The sequence below is a fragment of the Synchiropus splendidus genome, chromosome 15 (genome assembly GCF_027744825.2).
Source record: "Synchiropus splendidus isolate RoL2022-P1 chromosome 15, RoL_Sspl_1.0, whole genome shotgun sequence".
In the NCBI taxonomy this organism is placed as follows: domain Eukaryota; kingdom Metazoa; phylum Chordata; class Actinopteri; order Syngnathiformes; family Callionymidae; genus Synchiropus; species Synchiropus splendidus.
The window spans coordinates 15,466,905-15,485,059 of NC_071348.1; the positions used below are offsets into that span (position 1 = coordinate 15,466,905).

At 42.2% G+C, this 18,155-nt stretch overlaps 1 long non-coding RNA gene across 1 annotated transcript; it reads right to left on the minus strand.

Annotated features, from left to right (window-relative positions):
- Positions 1 to 530: 530 nt before the first annotated feature.
- On the minus strand, positions 531 to 1,072 carry LOC128746774 (uncharacterized). The gene is made up of 3 exons (XR_008412588.1): positions 964 to 1,072; positions 700 to 894; positions 531 to 633 (listed from the first exon to the last, which is right to left on the minus strand). It is a non-coding gene; the product is annotated as an uncharacterized LOC128746774 (long non-coding RNA).
- Between the last annotated feature and the right edge of the window lie 17,083 nt (positions 1,073 to 18,155).

An 18,155-nucleotide genomic window follows, 5' to 3' on the forward strand; every position in this document is an offset into this window, starting at 1 on the left:
CAGAGCAAAAAAACTGAACATTGTGTGAAACAAGCTGTTTCTGGAGATATAAAGGATAGGCAAATATCTCCCCACGGAACATGTTCAGTCCCTTCAGCAAAATGCCATGACGACACACTGCAACCTCGACCCGTTCCTCATCTACTTTACTCGCAGACTTGTTGGAGGACTCTCGTGCAGCCACCCATTCGCTTCCACCACACCTGCCTTTCCCAGGATTCTGTTCAAGATGAAGAAAAACAGATGTAGACAGAGCAAAGCGTGCAGTGAAATTTAAATAAACTTTACATGTCCTGTTGATGCCCTGATGTGGTTGACGAAGGAGGTCACCTCGGTGTCGTTGGCCAAGAAGACACCTTCAAAAAAGCCATTTGGTCTAAAAGACATAAAGCAGGGGTGACCTTTATCAAGGTTCCATGTATTGCATGCCGTAGAAACAACTTATACATACCCTGAATGGCTCTTAAAGCGATAAAGCTTGCGGTTCCCATCCACTGAGACAGCTAACATTGAGGGTGTGCAGGCTGGGCACCGAAACTGATCGACTTCAGACAGCCTCTCAACTTCAAATTTTGCGTACGACCATTCCAGGAATGATTTTTGTATGGTGTCGCCACATAAACTCTTTCAATTCTGCAGGCAATTAGTCCAATGATGTACTAACCCGACCAAAGAGTTTTGTGCGCTGCTCAAGCATACCAACGAAAGCTTGTCGTTACATTCCTGGTGCAGTAATCTTGAGCTCTTCGTATGTAGCGAACAAATCCACTGTGTACAGCGTCTCAAAATGGACTGTAGCTGGCCAGTAGCCACTTTCAATCAGCTCACTAATACCGACATCCAAAGCTTTCCCACAGGAGCAGCTGACAGTTGGGAGGGACACATTGTATCGACCTAAAATATGTACATAACAAAATTTTCGAACAGAAAATAGAAAATATAATTCATACACAAGGAACTCACCATTCATTCCAATCAGAATTACTTGCTTTCCTGCAGAAAAGGTTGTTTGCCCAGAGCAGCAGTCATAGCATGGATGCATTACTGGCAAAATGCACTCTGGGAAGATAGGAAACGAACATAATTTAAAAGAGGTTGTGTGTGTATATATATATATATATATATATATATATATATATATATATATATATATATATATATATATATATACACACACAATATTGGTGGCATATATTATCTCAGTACAGACCTCTTTCATGGAAGGAGAATTTTCCTCCCTTCTCTTCCCTGATGTGAGTGATTGGTGGCAGTGGCCTGTAGAATCCCTCTATCATGGATGATCTATTATGGAAAACCATGGAATTGTGGATGGAAACATCACAGGCTGCACAGTGAAGTGGTCTAGGCAAACAATCCTGACATTTCACAACAGCAGTCTTAGATCTGCAGTGGTGACAAGTTCCCTCTATAGGCTTCTCAGACCGGCTTCAACATCTGATTAACCATATACGGCCTTAACACAGTCCACTTTTCCAGAGTTGAAGCTTTCCTGTCTTTCCAGTGTGAAGGTGCTGGGTCTATGGCAGGTCCCAAAAGGTCCTGCACCTCTTGAATGAGGGATCCTAGAAAACAGGGTAAGGTAACCAAATGTAGCAGCAATAAGACAAACATGGAAAGAAGAGGGTAAATAAACTGCTGCTAAAATATATATCTTGAACGGTCTCAGTCACGTGCTGATGTCCACTTGTAGATGGAGCACATGGCAATGAGTGCATGCTCCCAGAAGTCACTGTTGAGAGTAGGGAGATTTGTTTAAATGGACAAATGGACTAGAAACGTCACAATAAAAAGCAGGAAAATAGTAGTATGTTGAAAATAAATCCATAGATCTGTTGACAGTTCGACATTAAACTACTGAGGCTAAGAAGAAAGTCAGAGCAGGTACTAGTCAAATCAAACATTCCAACTGTCAAGAACCGGTACTCCTGGGTTACATGCACATTTCTAACAATGGATTGCTTGATGGTTACTGCTGATGTATTCATTTGTAATGGTCACCCGTCCAAGTGTAGTAGAGGATCCACCCAGTAGGATGTATTCACTGGGTGGGTGCAATATGGTAATGTGTGTGTACTTGAATGCCATAAGTCCCTGTCCAAGGGAGCAATTGTTGTTAATCATAATGGCCCATCAACATCAGCTAGTTATGAAAGACAAAGGCTCTATTCACATGTTGATGTACCTGAGGGGGGTGTTCAGGACATCATTGTATGAAGCTGAAAGATAGGGTCCAAGTCAAGACCTCATGTTGAAAGAAGGATTTCCCCTCTGGTCAAAGTGGCTTCTTTAACTATTTCAAGACACGTCTCCCTTTAGCCAATATTTTGACACCATTGTTTTCAGTAGAGTTTTGTAACTCACACACATAATTGTGTTTTGTGAGGACTTTGTGAGGACTCATTGACCCAATTGACAATTGACCATTGTCTCTCACCTTAAACAACAACAACAACAACAAACATCCAAAACAAATTACTAACATTAAGCAGGACTCTGAAATTAAATAAACCAGTTAACCGCATTACAGTAAACCACTTATACTAACTACTCCACCATGTAAACATTATGTCCTGTATTCAGCGAAATGTCCTCACTAGGACAGTGTCGTGTCAAATAGTTAGCCCCACAACCATGACAAATCAATCAAATACTGAAGCAGTTGACTGACATTAGTTCTATAATAATACATAACCAATGTAGTCAGCCAAAGACAGGCAATAGAGACCATAAAGTTAGTGAACAAAAATCACCTGAGGATGAACTCTTTGCCCTCTTCTTCCCTGTTCTCCTCCTCTTTGGGATAGGACTCCCTTCCTCGTCCTCCTCAACCCAAAAAAAAGTAAATTTGTCCGGTCCAGACACTTCTGAGGATTCTTTAGGTTGAGTATTCTTAAAATAAAGATAATGGAAAATGTTAGCGTCACCTAGTACACAATATTACATATTGTTAGAAAGTCTCAGGACAGATCATGAGAGCATTAAATGCCGACCTTGCATTCCTCCAACAGCAAATCAGCAAGAAATAAGGCATCATCGTCATCCATGATGCTCCTCAGTTGAGTGAGTACAGCCTGAATACCAATTTATCAGTGGCCACTTGATTTTAAACACAGTGGGCGTGACTATGCAAATCAGCAAGAAGAAAAGAAAAGAAATGGAAACCGGATAAGTTACCCCCATATTAACAACCATCGACACGGAGAAAGGTTATCAAAAAACAAACTAAATAAATTCAAATATTAAGAAATAGAATAAATACATAACTCACGTCAAAATCATTCAGCTCCGTGTCTTTGGTGTCCGCAGTATTGTAGCCGAGGGTTATATTTGGTAAATCCGCGGGGACAGCTGTCAATAAGGTCCAAGTTCGTTGGTGCAGCAAGATAACAACATTATTCGTGCCTTCAGTCTCCGTTAGACACGACCCAAAAACCCGCGCAGTCCAACATAACACCCCCCTGCCAACTATGGCAACTCCCGGAGAACAAAATAAGCTTCTACAGTACCAACAGCGAACGCAGTATTGCAATTCTACAAAATCTCTGACAGACTCTAAATAGACGAAAGGATGATAAACAAAAAAGAAGAGGAGTTTTTACCGAAGTCAAGCCGAATGACTTTCCGCCATGTTTTTGTTCTGGTCGACCACTGATGACGTCAAAGTCCAACGTGTTTGTATAATTGAATTATTCATCCAAAGCATAAATTCACATCTCCAAAGAGACGTCGGCGTCCACATCACGTGTACATATTTAAACAGAATAAAAATAGAAACTACGGCTTGGGAGGTTTGAAATGGTCCGCCTGCGCTTCCGCTGACGTCAGTGACGGAGAACGAAGCGTGATTCAGCAAAACGAATAAATCATGGAACTTCCTTTCTTGTCATAAGACTTTATATGCAGTTGATACGATTTTAAATATCCGATAATACTATTTGGCGTAGAAATGTATTCGATACCAATGATAAATAAATAACGTATTTGGTCCGTGACGTCAGTTCCTGCCATCCACTTCCTTCCCCAGTCGGATAATAAATATTATATCATTTTCATGACATAATATTTAAAAATTAAAGGTACATTACATGTGATTACGACTCAACAAAACCCCGCAATTGGCTGCGGAATTACTGGCCAGCTGTACAATAATACATTGAATTGAGACCTACGAGATAATCTGGGTCAAAACGAAAAAAACGAAGCGTCATATACATGAAACGAGCGGAAAAAATGAAAGTAAGGCGTACATTTGTCGCTAGAAATGTGATCAAAACGCAACAATAGCTTTTAATTGTTTTAAAATCTCACAATTTAAAGCAAAACTAGAACGGGTGTCCGCCATGTTTTTGTGTTCTATCAGTCACGTGACCAGAGGCCATTCACAAAGCCATTGAGAAATGACGCGTACGAGAGAAAGGATTTTTGAGGCAAAGTATTCAAAGGATTACGGTATGCCAAGTGAACAAACGTAGTTATTGCACGTTTTTCAGTGCGCGCAGATAACCGACCCAAAATAGAATATATTTGTCGTAAACGGTAACGTCACAATACTACGATTTAACAGGGAATCACAAAACTATCTCGGTCCAAACGAAAGAAAATAAGCGTTATTTACATAAAACAAGCACATAATATTACAATGTGGGATATATTTGTCGCTAGAAATGTGATCAAAAGCCAATAAAGTCATTTAAAAAAACCCACAATTTGGAGTGGATTTATGGGCGGCAGGGCAAAATCTGCCAGAATGCTAATGTGATATTTCTCGAAAAAGAACTCGCCTCTACAGATAAACAGGCCTTTGTTTGTATCAGAGTCACTATTCACAGCTTGGTGATACATTTCGTGATAAATGATAGGTGTTCGGCGAGAAAAACAACCGGCATTGATTTTCAGACGGCGATGTTTTTTTTTAATCAGTTACTACCGGTTCTCTCTGTGCAGCGGCGAGCTGGAAGGATATCTGCGATGAAAGCAGGTCGGTGGGGAAGGAGGACACGGTGCCTCTCAGACTGCTCTACAGCAGACACAACCACAGCCAGATCGGCCAGGATGAGCTCAGCACCAGGGTGAAAGGAAGCGCAGCATCCACACAGGTAAACAAGGTGTGTTTCTGCACCAGCCATTGCCACGTTCCAACATTGTTAGTGTCTGCATTCATCCAAGGAATGTAAAGCTATTAAACAAGATCATTCTTCTTCTCCGGACGGACATGCCACTATTGCAGCATCACTGAGTGAAGTAATTCACAGAGAAGTTATACAACAAATAAACCATGACCAAACTATGGCAAAAATAACCTTTCACTTTCTTTGATCGTGTCTAACAAAGCAAAGTGTCTCACAAAGTTATCAGAGACTCAAATGGCTCTGCATCCGAATTAAGGGTTTGAATCTGTTTGAATCTGTCTTGAATCTGTCTCTTTTTGGGCCAGAATTCTGAGTAAATATTCCTGGGAAAATTAAGCAACTTCTTGGAATTGACTCATGGATATTTGGATGCCTGCCATTTGTTTTGCAACCGATCACGTTCACTTTTTAAGATTCCCTTTTTGCTCCTCAAATATATTGAATGAATCACATCGTCTTTTGCACCTGCACGTCACTAACATGCTGGTGCTTGACCTCGGCTTGCTTGCACCGTCACTTGAAATTACTGCATTTAATAAAAACAAGAGAAAAGAAACGCCCTTTAAACTTGACTGTAGCTTGCTGAATAAACGCATCCAACATCCGCACTGGTGGATGCATTTAGACAATCATCAGCAGGTCATTTGGTCGATGCTGAGCCAGGATAATTAATAATTTAGCGATAACTTCCTTGGAGAAACATCTCACCCGTCCAGCTGGAGTTGCTGTCCTGGCAGCTGCCTCACTGTCCAGCTCATATTTGATGTCATAGCAGTGTTTCTGTGAATGAAGATGTACTGCCAGTGTCCAGCTGAATCAGGTGTAACTGGATCACACGTCACCATCTTTGTATCTGCGGCCAATTTAAGCGCAGAAAAACAAGGCGTTTGACAAATTTTATTGATGGCAAAGGCATAAAGGGAAATTTTAGGCGTGTTTTCCTTCTCCCATAGCTATTAATAGTAATATTGAAATGTTTATTTTTATCTTTGCTGAAGGGGACCCCACATATGACCTTGAAATGAATAAGGATCGGGCATGCGCATGATGTAACTTACTGAAATTCAGTGACCGTTTTCTCCCACCAACTTTCATCTATTTGAAAACCTGATTCCCTGTTGTATGCTCCTCTCGTTTTTGACCTCAATCTCATTAATATATTTCAGAAACAGTTCTCTTCTAGGGCTGAGTAGACTGTTGCTGAGTCAGGGGGTAGAGAAGGAAACCTGTGAAAGTTTTTATTTTTTTATTTATTTTAGACAAAATATATGATTTGATATTGTTTTGAGAGACTATTGTACGAGCGTGACAAGCATTTCTCCAAGTAAGAGGGAGGAAACACACGATTCTCTTTTTGGGCCAGAATTCTGAGTAAATATTCCTGAGAAAATTAAGCAAGTGGCTGAATTATATTTACAGCACTTCTGAAATTGGGAGCAAACTTTAATAGCATGGAACGTAACCTTGGGATTCTTGACATTGGTAGGTCTTTTCATAGGCAGTGAGGAATATACCGGAGCATTAATAGAGGATGAGCATGAAAACATTTCCAGTTTGGACTAAGGTAAACATCAGTAAGACAGCAGATTTTATGAATATAAGAGGCTCAATAATAAAACTGTTTTGAATTTACACTTATGGAGTAACGATCTGCTGACCCGAGGAGACTTCCCACTCCAAACAAAATCACTTGCTGTAGTTTATCAATGATTTTTTTTTTTTTCTTTTTCAATTTCTCCACCTCTGAAGGTCAGATTTGACTAGAGTCGTGCGTGAAGGTAAAGGTAGATTTATTGTCAATTCTGCCATATGCATTACATATCAAGGATTGAAATGTGCAGCCACATGAACGCAGAGAGATTTAAAACAAGATTCTTTAAATCAAAGTGCAGGTTCTTGAAGCCTACCCCTTTTAATTGGATGACATATGCTTTTCTCATTTTTGACCCTATATCCTGAAAACATGAATAATAATTCACTATTGTTATGCATGATGCCTTTAAACCCTAGAGATGAGCTCTGTGTGACTCTGCTAAAGACTTAATGCCCAAGTGGTTTCCATAATACCTCTTATGAAGACCCTCCAATATTTATAACGTACAGAACATTAAGAATCACCCGTTATAATGTACTTAAATATGTAATAATAATGTATATGTAATAATGTATAATCAAAAAACATGTTTTATTAGTGCATAATTTAATATAATTTTCCCTTTGGTTTCCTTGTTTATACATTCTGTTTATAATATGCTAATGATAATGCTAATAACAGACATATGTAGATCGTAGTTATGAGAACACAGAAGTGTAAGAGCTGTTGCCACGAAAGAGCATTACAAGGGTACTGTGCTATAAAACGGTTATTATTCATGATGCTAATGTCGAATCAGCGTAGCATTTTTGTGTGGTCATCTTTGCTAAGTATGGAAGTCAAAAGTCGTGGGACAACCTGGGAGTAAGTTCAGGTGGTCATGGAAAAGTGGACAGGAAGTTAATATACTGTAGGATTTCACAGCTTCTATTGACTGAATTGACTGATCTGCATCTTGTGACATTTATGAGACATTTATCTGAGAAACTTAAGGGAAATCAAACATATGCAGTGGCAGGAAGTAGCAATGAAAGCAATCGTGAAGCTATTTAGTGAAATCTCGCAGAAAAGCATTTCCTCCTCCCAGAGGCTCTTTGACTGTGTGTGTGATTGCAATGGCAACGATCTTGAATCCACTTCGTGGGGACTGTCTTTCCTTGTTTTATACTGAACAACAAGCACGGCTCTATTTACTGTTTCGTTCAAATGAAACACAACATACCAGGGCCCATCACTGTGTTCTGAAACCTCCTTTGAGTTGGGTCTGTTTCAAGCACTGAGTCAATAAGCGTCATGCAATCTTGAGCTGCGTTTTTAATGTGTGCAGTTTTGGCGCGTGTTGCTCGCTAGGTGCCCAGAGAGTACAGAGAGCTGCAGATGGTAACAGGCAGGGAGGTGGGAAACCTTTGTCTCTCTTGCACCTCAGACTGTGCTGAAACCTGATTTGTAAACATGCTCACAGGAACCATCTGCCGCTGAGTTCATGTTTTCCTCTGCATTTTTTGATTTGGGATTCTATAAATAGACAGAGAGATGAAGGAGACCACTATATGTCAAATCTGTATGATTGATGGTCCCCCGGGAGTAATAAAACCCTCCCCTTCCGGAAGTAATAAACCCCACCCCTTTTTATATCAAAAAGAAATTAAAATAATTACCCTCCCCATTTTTATATCAACAGGAAATTAAAATAATGAAGGTCCAAGGGGTAGCTTCACCCTTGTGTGATGCAGGGGGTGGGGGTCAGCTACATCCTCACAGACGCAAGGGTCAGGCAGGGTCAGCGGGAGGGTGGGTGTGTGATGAGACACCGGGAGGATTACCTTAGGGGTGTGGGTAAAAAAAAAGGGGTAAAACAAAAAGAAAGAAATACTTTTAGTTTTCAGCATTAGTCAATGTTTGAACTGTTTCTGCATTGCAGGCTAAATAATCAAAACACGTTAGTAGCTACAATATTATTTCGGGTTTAAACATTTTAGAAGTTATTTAACATCTTATGAAGAAGTTTTTCATTCTTGAAATATTTCTTAAAGATAAAACAGTAGAAAGAAAACAGTTTTTAGTCTTCACTAATAGTTCAAACGACGCAGCTACCCAACTCATGCACCATTTTTCAAAATGCGTTTAAACAGATAATTTGTACTTGTTTGAGAAATACTTTTAGTTTTCAGAATAGAACAAAAGAAAGAAATACTTTTAGTTTTCAGAAAATAAGGTTGAGTGAACAAGGATAAAACAAAAGAAAGAAATACTTTAGTTTTCAGCATTAGTTCAAATGACACAGCTATTCAACTCATATGAGTTTCTGTTGAATCAGTCTATTTAATTTTACACCCTGTGTGAGTTTGAAACCATGCAATTTTACTTACTCAGGAAATACTTAAAAAAGGGGTAAACAGCGGTGTGACAACAGGCATTATGCCTGACTCTTTCTCAGACACCGAAACATACCACATTTTACACCAGTTCAGGGGTAACCTTCGCTGTTGACCAGACCTTCCAGAACTTCATCCTCCTTTCCAAAAGGACTCCAGACTACCCATGGATGCCTCTTCCTCTGCACGTCGTAGGTGAATATTTATCTATCTATCCATCTATCTATATCTATACAGTATACATATAAGTATATACATATATGTGTATCTATGTATTTACATTTACATATATAAGTATAAAAAACGTTACGCCATGTTTATCACGTACCATGTCTCTTTTCATTGACAGACGTCGTCACTCATCTGTGTGACGTTCATTTAACGCAGAGTGATACTGGTAAAAATATTGAATTATTTTATAATTCGTTGTTAATATCTCTATTATGTGTTACAACAGCCGCACTTCTATTTTTCAGATATTATCGCCTCCGCGAATAACTTCCCGGAGACGCTGATCGGCGCTGAGGAGCTTGAGCGGTTAATGCGTGTAACTTTTGAAGACGGAGATGCCCGTGCGGATCTGTCGGCTGTGAATCCGAGAGCGAGTCTTCAAGACAGCGGCACCGAGGCTCAGAACACGCCGTGTATTATAATAATCGACAGCGAGGACGAGTTCGTCCGGGGCCGAGTACAGGAAATCGACCGAAGGGGAGTAACCAACGCTCTCTGAGCCGTAAGCGACGGTATAATTCGGCACGGAAGACAGGACCGGCGCGAGTCATTGGTGAGAAGGAGACAGCGATTCTAATCATAATTACGATAACTAGGTAAAGAATAGCGGTATTTATTAAGTGTATATACATGCGTATGTGTGTGTGTGCGTGTGTGTGTGTGTGTGTGCATGAAAAGATCACCCGGAACCCGGAAATCAGACACGACCGGGAAGTCATCCGGACCCTGCGGATGCTGATCATTCATTGAACGGGTCGCTCCAACTGTTCAACGGTGAGAGCAAAACATTCAGTTCAATAAAAAAAAAGTATTTTAACCACAGTCTGTCGATGTATTTTATATTTAACTACCTATGTTTTTTGTTTTATTCAACGCCTGTGCGTATGAAAACAGACGATCAGTCAGAGGTCGAAGGAGTAGGGCACCCGCTCGTTGATTCTTTAACTCACCAGACGCCTCAGCTGATAGGAGGTGGGAAAAAACATTTTGGAGTGATAGTTTACGTTTCACTGCTGTATTTATTTATTTATTTTTTCACATGAAAACAGATACAAAGACAACGAGCACGCCACACCTTCTACCTGTCGCTTCAACACCAACACCAACACCAACGTTTGGTAAGATACGAATCTCAATTTTTTTTCAACACATCTCTACCGTTCAGTATCAGTTGAATGGTTGTATGTTCGCTATTGTGTGTGTGTGTGTGTGTGTGTGTGTGTGTGTGTGTGTGTGCGTACGTGCGTACGTACGTGCGTGCGTGTGTGCGTGCGTGCGTGCGTGCGTGTGTGTGTGTTTTATCTGTAATGCGGTTTGTCTATGTTCCGGCTATGTGCTTTTAGACGGTGTCATTTTACTATTGAAGGTGTTTGAGTAACTGTTGCTGCTAAGCGTCATTGTGATTTTACTACTATGCTTTAACGACGACGGACACTAGAGGTCGCGATTACTATTTCACACTATGCTTTAACGACGGCGGCCACGTGAGGTCGTGATTACTATTTCACACTATGCTTTAACGACGGCGGCCACTAGAGGTCGTGATTTTACTAATTGTAATGTGCTTTAACGACGGCGGCCGCTAGAGGTCGTGATTTTACTAATTGTAATGTGCTTTAACGACGGCGGCCACTAGAGGTCGTGATTTTACTAATTTTAATGTGGTTTAACGACGGCGTCCACTAGAGGTCGTGATTTTACTAACTGTAATGTGGTTTAACGACGGCGGCCGCTAGAGGTCGTGATTTTACTAATTGTAATGTGCTTTAACGACGGCGGCCACTAGAGGTCGTGATTTTACTAACTGTTATGTGCTTTAACGACGGCGGCCACTAGAGGTCGTGATTTTACTTATTGTAATGTGCTTTTAACGACGGCGGCCACTAGAGGTCGTGATTTTACTAACTGTAATGTGCTTTAACGACTGCGGCCACTAGAGGTCGTGATTTTACTAACTGTAATGTGCTTTAACGACGGCGGCCACTAGAGGTCGTGATTTTACTAACTGTAATGTGGTTTAACGACGGCGGCCGCTAGAGGTCGTGATTTTACTAATTGTAATGTGCTTTAACGACGGCGGCCACTAGAGGTCGTAATTTTACTAACTGTTATGTGCTTTAACGACGGCGGCCACTAGAGGTCGTGATTTTACTAATTGTAATGTGCTTTAACGACGGCGTCCACTAGAGGTCGTGATTTTACTAACTGTAATGTGGTTTAACGACGGCGGCCGCTAGAGGTCGTGATTTTACTAATTGTAATGTGCTTTAACGACGGCGGCCACTAGAGGTCGGATTTTACTAACTGTTATGTGCTTTAACGACGGCGGCCACTAGAGGTCGTGATTTTACTTATTGTAATGTGCTTTTAACGACGGCGGCCACTAGAGGTCGTGATTTTACTAACTGTAATGTGCTTTAACGACTGCGGCCACTAGAGGTCGTGATTTTACTAACTGTAATGTGCTTTAACGACGGCGGCCACTAGAGGTCGTGATTTTACTAACTGTAATGTGGTTTAACGACGGCGGCCGCTAGAGGTCGTGATTTTACTAATTGTAATGTGCTTTAACGACGGCGGCCACTAGAGGTCGTAATTTTACTAACTGTTATGTGCTTTAACGACGGCGGCCACTAGAGGTCGTGATTTTACTAATTGTAATGTGCTTTAACGACGGCGTCCACTAGAGGTCGTGATTTTACTAACTGTAATGTGGTTTAACGACGGCGGCCGCTAGAGGTCGTGATTTTACTAATTGTAATGTGCTTTAACGACGGCGGCCACTAGAGGTCGTGATTTTACTAACTGTAATGTGGTTTAACGACGGCGGCCGCTAGAGGTCGTGATTTTACTAATTGTAATGTGCTTTAACGACGGCGGCCACTAGAGGTCGTAATTTTACTAACTGTTATGTGCTTTAACGACGGCGGCCACTAGAGGTCGTGATTTTACTAATTGTAATGTGCTTTAACGACGGCGTCCACTAGAGGTCGTGATTTTACTAACTGTAATGTGGTTTAACGACGGCGGCCGCTAGAGGTCGTGATTTTACTAATTGTAATGTGCTTTAACGACGGCGGCCACTAGAGGTCGGATTTTACTAACTGTTATGTGCTTTAACGACGGCGGCCACTAGAGGTCGTGATTTTACTTATTGTAATGTGCTTTTAACGACGGCGGCCACTAGAGGTCGTGATTTTACTAACTGTAATGTGGTTTAACGACGGCGGCCGCTAGAGGTCGTGATTTTACTAATTGTAATGTGCTTTAACGACGGCGGCCACTAGAGGTCGTAATTTTACTAACTGTTATGTGCTTTAACGACGGCGGCCACTAGAGGTCGTGATTTTACTAATTGTAATGTGCTTTAACGACGGCGTCCACTAGAGGTCGTGATTTTACTAACTGTAATGTGGTTTAACGACGGCGGCCGCTAGAGGTCGTGATTTTACTAATTGTAATGTGCTTTAACGACGGCGGCCACTAGAGGTCGGATTTTACTAACTGTTATGTGCTTTAACGACGGCGGCCACTAGAGGTCGTGATTTTACTTATTGTAATGTGCTTTTAATGACGGCGGCCACTAGAGGTCGTGATTTTACTAACTGTAATGTGCTTTAACGACTGCGGCCACTAGAGGTCGTGATTTTACTAACTGTAATGTGCTTTAACGACGGCGGCCACTAGAGGTCGTGATTTTACTAACTGTAATGTGGTTTAACGACGGCGGCCGCTAGAGGTCGTGATTTTACTAATTGTAATGTGCTTTAACGACGGCGGCCACTAGAGGTCGTAATTTTACTAACTGTTATGTGCTTTAACGACGGCGGCCACTAGAGGTCGTGATTTTACTAATTGTAATGTGCTTTAACGACGGCGTCCACTAGAGGTCGTGATTTTACTAACTGTAATGTGGTTTAACGACGGCGGCCGCTAGAGGTCGTGATTTTACTAATTGTAATGTGCTTTAACGACGGCGGCCACTAGAGGTCGTGATTTTACTAACTGTTATGTGCTTTAACGACGGCGGCCACTAGAGGTCGTGATTTTACTTATTGTAATGTGCTTTTAACGACGGCGGCCACTAGAGGTCGTGATTTTACTAACTGTAATGTGCTTTAACGACTGCGGCCACTAGAGGTCGTGATTTTACTAACTGTAATGTGCTTTAACGACGGCGGCCACTAGAGGTCGTGATTTTACTAACTGTAATGTGGTTTAACGACGGCGGCCGCTAGAGGTCGTGATTTTACTAATTGTAATGTGCTTTAACGACGGCGGCCACTAGAGGTCGTAATTTTACTAACTGTTATGTGCTTTAACGACGGCGGCCACTAGAGGTCGTGATTTTACTAATTGTAATGTGCTTTAACGACGGCGGCCACTAGAGGTCATGATTTTACTAATTGTAATGTGGTTTAACGACGGCGGCCACTAGAGGTCGTATTGTTGTCGGTATTCTGTTTCAGCTCTCCCCTCTGGGTCTTGGCCTTTGTGGGAGACATCGACGCCGGTTTCCTCAGTACCTCTGGATCTACTATCCGGACCGTTCCCTGCTGAAGACTCGGCGTCGGCATCTGGGCTATCCGCACCTCCACAGCCACCGTCGCCGACACCATCAACACCGCCAGCAACCACAGACAAGCCGCGGACATCGCCCCGGATGCCAAAACAAAAAGAAAGAAATACTTTTCGTTTTTAGCATTAGTCAATGTTTGAACTGTTTCTGCATTGTAGGCTAAATAACGACGGCGGCCGCTAGAGGTCGTGATTTTACTAATTGTAATGTGCTTTAACGACGGCGGCCACTAGAGGTCGTGATTTTACTAACTGTAATGTGCTTTAACGACGGCGGCCACTAGAGGTCGTGATTTTACTAACTGTAATGTGGTTTAACGACGGCGGCCGCTAGAGGTCGTGATTTTACTAATTGTAATGTGCTTTAACGACGGCGGCCACTAGAGGTCGTGATTTTACTAACTGTTATGTGCTTTAACGACGGCGGCCACTAGAGGTCGTGATTTTACTAATTGTAATGTGCTTTAACGACGGCGGACACTAGAGGTCGTGATTTTACTAATTGTAATGTGCTTTAACGAGGGCGGCCACTAGAGGTCGTGATTTTACTAACTGTAATGTGGTTTAACGACGGCGTCCACTAGAGGTCGTGATTTTACTAACTGTAATGTGGTTTAACGACGGCGGTCGCTAGAGGACGTGATTTTACTAACTGTAATGTGGTTTAACGACGGCGGCCGCTAGAGGTCGTGATTTTACTAATTGTAATGTGCTTTAACGACGGCGGCCACTAGAGGTCGTGATTTTACTAACTGTTATGTGCTTTAACGACGGCGGCCACTAGAGGTCGTGATTTTACTAATTGTAATGTGCTTTAACGACGGCGGCCACTAGAGGTCGTGATTTTACTAACTGTAATGTGCTTTAACGACGGCGGCCACCAGTGGTCGTGATTTTACTAACTGTAATGTGCTTTAACGACGGCGTCCACTAGAGGTCGTGATTTTACTAACTGTAATGTGGTTTAACGACGGCGGCCGCTAGAGGTCGTGATTTTACTAATTGTAATGTGCTTTAACGACGGCGGCCACTAGAGGTCGTGATTTTACTAACTGTAATGTGGTTTAACGACGGCGTCCACTAGAGGTCGTGATTTTACTTATTGTAAAGTGGTTTAATGACAGTATACACTAGTGATTTACTATTTGTTTTTACGCTTTAAATGTTGATCCTTAGTAGATCCCTACATTTACACTCTGTTTATATTAATATCATATTAACTGCTATCCGAGGTCTTGCTTCGAGATTGTATTTACATTTGTATTGTTGTCGGTATTCTGTTTCAGCTCTCCCCTCTGGGTCTTGGCCTTTGTGGGAGACATCGACGCCGGTTTCCTCAGTACCTCTGGATCTTCTATCCGGACCGTTCCCTGCTGAAGACTCGACGTCGGCATCTGGGCTATCCGCACCTCCACAGCCACCGTCGCCGACACCATCAGCACCGCCAGCAACCACAGACAAGCCGCGGACATCGCCACGGATACCAAAACAAAAAGAAAGAAATACTTTTCGTTTTCAGCATTAGTCAATGTTTGAACTGTTTCTGCATTGTAGGCTAAATAACGACGGCGGCCGCTAGAGGTCGTGATTTTACTAATTCTAATGTGCTTTAACGACGGCGGCCACTAGAGGTCGTGATTTTACTAACTGTAATGTGCTTTAACGACGGCGGCCACTAGAGGTCGTGATTTTACTAACTGTTATGTGCTTTAACGACGTCGGCCACTAGAGGTCGTGATTTTACTAACTGTAATGTGCTTTAACGACGGCGGCCGCTAGAGGTCGTGATTTTACTAATTTTAATGTGCTTTTATCGACGGCGGCCACTAGAGGTCGTGATTTTACTAACTGTAATGTGGTTTAACGACGGCGTCCACTACAGGTCGTGATTTTACTAACTGTAATGTGCTTAAACGACGGCGGCCACTAGAGGTCGTGATTTTACTAACTGTAATGTGCTTTAATGACTGCGGCCACTAGAGGTCGGGATTTTACTAATTGTAATGTGGTTTAACGACGGCGTCCACTAGAGGTCGTGATTTTACTAACTGTAATGTGGTTTAACGACGGCGGCCGCTAGAGGTCGTGATTTTACTAATTGTAATGTGCTTTAACGACGGCGGCCACTAGAGGTCGTGATTTTACTACTTGTAATGTGCTTTAACGACGGCGGCCACTAGAGGTCGTGATTTTACTAATTGTAATGTACTTTAACGACGGCGGCCACTAGAGGTCGTGAATTTACTAACTGTAATGTGGTTTAACGACGGCGTCCACTAGAGGTCGTGATTTTACTTATTGTAAAGTGGTTTAATGACAGTATACACTAGTGATTTACTATTTGTTTTTACGCTTTAAATGTTGATCCTTAGTAGATCCCTACATTTACACTCTGTTTATATTAATATCATATTAACTGCTATCCGAGGTCTTGCTTCTCGATTGTATTTACATTTGTGTTGTTGTCGGTATTCTGTTTCAGCTCTCCCCTCTGGGTCTTGGCCTTTGTGGGAGACATCGACGCCGGTTTCCTCAGTACCTCTGGATCTTCTATCCGGACCGTTCCCTGCTGAAGACTCGGCGTCGGCATCTGGGCTATCCGCACCTCCACAGCCACCGTCGCCGACACCATCAGCACCGCCAGCAACCACAGACAAGCCGCGGACATCGCCCCGGATACCAAAACAAAAAGAAAGAAATACTTTTCGTTTTCAGCATTAGTCAATGTTTGAACTGTTTCTGCATTGTAAGCTAAATAACGTCGGCGGCCGCTAGAGGTCGTGATTTTACTAATTGTAATGTGCTTTAACGACGGCGGCCACTAGAGGTCGTGATTTTACTAACTGTAATGTGGTTTAACGACGGCGTCCACTAGAGGTCGTGATTTTACTAACTGTAATGTGGTTTAACGACGGCAGCCGCTAGAGGTCGTGATTTTACTAACTGTAATGTGCTTTAACGACGGCGGCCACTAGAGGTCGTGATTTTACTAACTGTTATGTGCTTTAACGACGTCGGCCACTAGAGGTCGTGATTTTACTAATTGTAATGTGCTTTTAACGACGGCGGCCACTAGAGGTCGTGATTTTACTAACTGTAATGTGGTTTAACGACGGCGGCCGCTAGAGGTCGTGATTTTACTAATTGTAATGTGCTTTTAACGACGGCGGCCACTAGAGGTCGTGATTTTACTAACTGTAATGTGCTTTAACGACGGCGGCCACTAGAGGTCGTGATTTTACTAATTGTAATGTGGTTTAACGACGGCGGCCACTAGAGGTCGTGATTTTACTAACTGTAATGTGCTTTAACGACGGCGGCCGCTAGAGGTCGTGATTTTACTAATTTTAATGTGCTTTTATCGACGGCGGCCACTAGAGGTCGTGATTTTACTAACTGTAATGTGGTTTAACGACGGCGTCCACTACAGGTCGTGATTTTACTAACTGTAATGTGGTTTAACGACGGCGGCCGCTAGAGGTCGTGATTTTACTAACTGTAATGTGCTTAAACGACGGCGGCCACTAGAGGTCGTGATTTTACTAACTGTAATGTGCTTTAATGACTGCGGCCACTAGAGGTCGGGATTTTACTAATTGTAATGTGGTTTAACGACGGCGTCCACTAGAGGTCGTGATTTTACTAACTGTAATGTGGTTTAACGACGGCGGCCGCTAGAGGTCGTGATTTTACTAATTGTAATGTGCTTTAACGACGGCGGCCACTAGAGGTCGTGAATTTACTAACTGTAATGTGGTTTAACGACGGCGTCCACTAGAGGTCGTGATTTTACTAATTGTAATGTGCTTTAACGACGGCGGCCACTAGAGGTCGTGATTTTACTAATTGTAATGTACTTTAACGACGGCGGCCACTAGAGGTCGTGAATTTACTAACTGTAATGTGGTTTAACGACGGCGTCCACTAGAGGTCGTGATTTTACTTATTGTAAAGTGGTTTAATGACAGTATACACTAGTGATTTACTATTTGTTTTTACGCTTTAAATGTTGATCCTTAGTAGATCCCTACATTTACACTCTGTTTATATTAATATCATATTAACTGCTATCCGAGGTCTTGCTTCTCGATTGTATTTACATTTGTGTTGTTGTCGGTATTCTGTTTCAGCTCTCCCCTCTGGGTCTTGGCCTTTGTGGGAGACATCGACGCCGGTTTCCTCAGTACCTCTGGATCTACTATCCGGACCGTTACCTGCTGAAGACTC